Source organism: Gopherus evgoodei, chromosome 6 (assembly GCF_007399415.2).
Source record: "Gopherus evgoodei ecotype Sinaloan lineage chromosome 6, rGopEvg1_v1.p, whole genome shotgun sequence".
Taxonomy (NCBI): Eukaryota; Metazoa; Chordata; order Testudines; family Testudinidae; genus Gopherus; species Gopherus evgoodei.
The window spans coordinates 319,326-321,864 of NC_044327.1; the positions used below are offsets into that span (position 1 = coordinate 319,326).

At 56.6% G+C, this 2,539-nt stretch overlaps 1 non-coding gene across 1 annotated transcript; it reads left to right on the forward strand.

Moving 5' to 3' along the window:
- Positions 1–895: 895 nt before the first annotated feature.
- On the forward strand, positions 896–968 carry TRNAF-GAA. The gene has a single exon. It is a non-coding gene; the product is annotated as a tRNA-Phe (tRNA).
- Positions 969–2,539: the final 1,571 nt, after the last annotated feature.

Here is a 2,539-nt window from a genome sequence, read left to right on the forward strand (position 1 = left end):
TGGGGGCGGGGCCAGGGTGAGGATTTGGGGAGGGATCCAATGGGGCAGTGAGGGGGTGGGGCTGGGGGAAGGGCCAAGGCTGGGGTTTGGGGAAGGATCCAATGGGACAGTGAGGGGGTGGGGCCGGGGCGGGTCCAGGGCGAGGATTTGGGGAGGGATACAAAGGGGAAATGAGGGGGTAGGGTTGGGGGCAGGACGGGGTGGGGGCTTGGGGTAAGGGGTGGCGTGGGGGCAAGGCCTTGGGAGGAAAGGGAGGATTTGTCCCAGACCCTGGATCCCTCTAGGGCTGGCCCTGAAGGGAAACGCTGACTATCACAGCGACAATAAAACTGATAAGCATTGCGGGGGAGGCTGAGGGAGATCCGCACTCATCAGGTCTCTTCTCTCCCTGAAGGTGAGCCAGGCACTGCTCTCTCCTGGCTCTCGCCAAGGATCCATTTCCCCACAGGAAGTGTATTTAGTGCCCTGTGGTGCTGGGGGGGCTGGCGCTGCTGCTGCCTGTGGGGTTGGCAGGGGGGCTGATGTCTGCACAGACTCTCAGTTGCCAGGCTGGAGGGGGCACTTGGGACCTTACCAGACTGGCTCAGTGAAGACGGGGGGTTGACAGAGCAATACAGACGCTCTCCAGAGCACGGAGCAGCATCCGCCCATGCAGCCAGGCAATGAGCATTTCCCACAGCCTGGAGCCAAGGGGGAGGCAGCAGCTGCTGTTCCAGCTCCTGGGGGACAAGCCCTGTCAGCCAACAGACACTTCTTACTCACCACAGCTAAGGGCGTCGGGTTCCTCCGGTGGGGGTGTGGAGCAGCCGTTCATTTTCCTGTCGTTTTTGTATGCAATTGCTGACAAAAACATCCCAGACAGAGAAGCAACAGGCCAAAATACTCTCATGCATTTGCCAAAGGAGCTCAGTTAGGAGAGCGTTAGACTGAAAATCTAAAGGTCCCTGGTTCAATCCTGGGCTTTAGCAGGCCCTGTCATCCCTCCTTGTGTAGGGGTGGCTTGTTTTCTGAGAGCACAGCAGTGCCTGCACCCAAGGTGAGTTCCTGAGTTTGGGCTCTGCAGTAGGAAAACATAGAAGGGGCTTCTGCTCCTAGTTGCCCCATCTGACCTTTAATGATGAGAGCTGTCTTTCCCAACATGGCAGGAAGAAAGTGAGGCAGGGCAGCCCTCAGAAATGGTGCTAGAGTGCTGCTAAGCAGGGATTGGGGATGAAAACTCCTCTGTGTAGCTGAGCAATGGCAGCACCAGGGAAGGGGCATCTGTAAAAGTGACCCAACACACCTCTCCTCCTCTGGGCACCTAGAGCAGAGGCAGTGGGTGCTGACAGCTCCAAGGGAAGGCTTAAAAGCCACAGAGCAACTGAGGCCAGGGCTAGAGGAGGGCAGGACCATGCCTATGTGTGGCCTTCAAACAGGTACAAAAACACCCAGCCAGGCTGCTCCCTGCCATGCCAAACACCCACTGAAGATCACCCGCATGTGCAGCAGCTGCTGATGCTCTGTGGCCAATGTCACAAGATGGCAGGAAAACAGAGCCAGCCCCCATGATGGGGCCTCTGACTTTTGCACTGGGGCGGGAGATTTTACCCCAAGAGGCTTTTCCTGAGCTGGCGAGAAGCAGAAAAACACCCAGGCTCCGGAGATTCGATGTAGCAAGTACCCTCCAGCACAGAGACAGGCATACACGCCAGCCCGGGCAGCCGCCCACTTTCTTTGGCAAGTCAGGATGGGCAAAGCCTAGACTGGAAGCAACTGTGGCTCCTGCCCCAACCTTTGTGACGCCCACCCCACAACTCCTTCCCAGGGCTCTAGCTGCAGCCAGAGCACTGGCCTGAGCGGCCAAGAAGAGGGTCCAGCCCTGAAGAGAGCAGGATGTTCAGCACAACGGCAAAACTGCGGAAAAATAACCACAAAGAGACTTGAATCCTCAGTCTTCTGATCTGCACTTAGATGCCTTATCCATTAGCTCACATGAGAAAAACCCCTCCAAGCACTTCTTTGGGAAAGGCAGACACTGTGTTTCTGAGGTCAGCTACTGAGGAGGTCGAGACTCTCTGGGCACAAGATGTAGAGATCCCAGCGACATGTGAGACTTAATTCTATGGAGCCAGGTGCAGGGCTTTGGCAGGGAGGTTCAGGCATGGGGGACTGGGGTGCAGCGGACGGACCAGCTGTCTAGGCACAGGAGGGAGGAGGAGGAGGAGGAGGAGGAATCCTGCTGACAGGCACTGGATGTGCAGAAAAAGAGGATGGGTTCCTGGGACTTTTTTTTGCCTCTCTTTTGCCTACCTGATCGCTCTTGAGGTGAGTGGGGAAGATGCTCTCAGGTAGCTCAGCTGGTAAAGCATCAGGCTCTTAATCTGAGGGTCCAGGGTTCAAGCCCATCTGGGCACTTAGCTTTTAAGCGGCCTTGTGTGCCAGGAGCCAAATGATTCCTGGTGCTGTGCACCAGTCACATGTGGATTCCCAGAATCCATGGCCATTTCCTGGAAAGGTTCCTTTCCTCAGGAATCAGGAGAGAGGCCACATCCACAGGAAC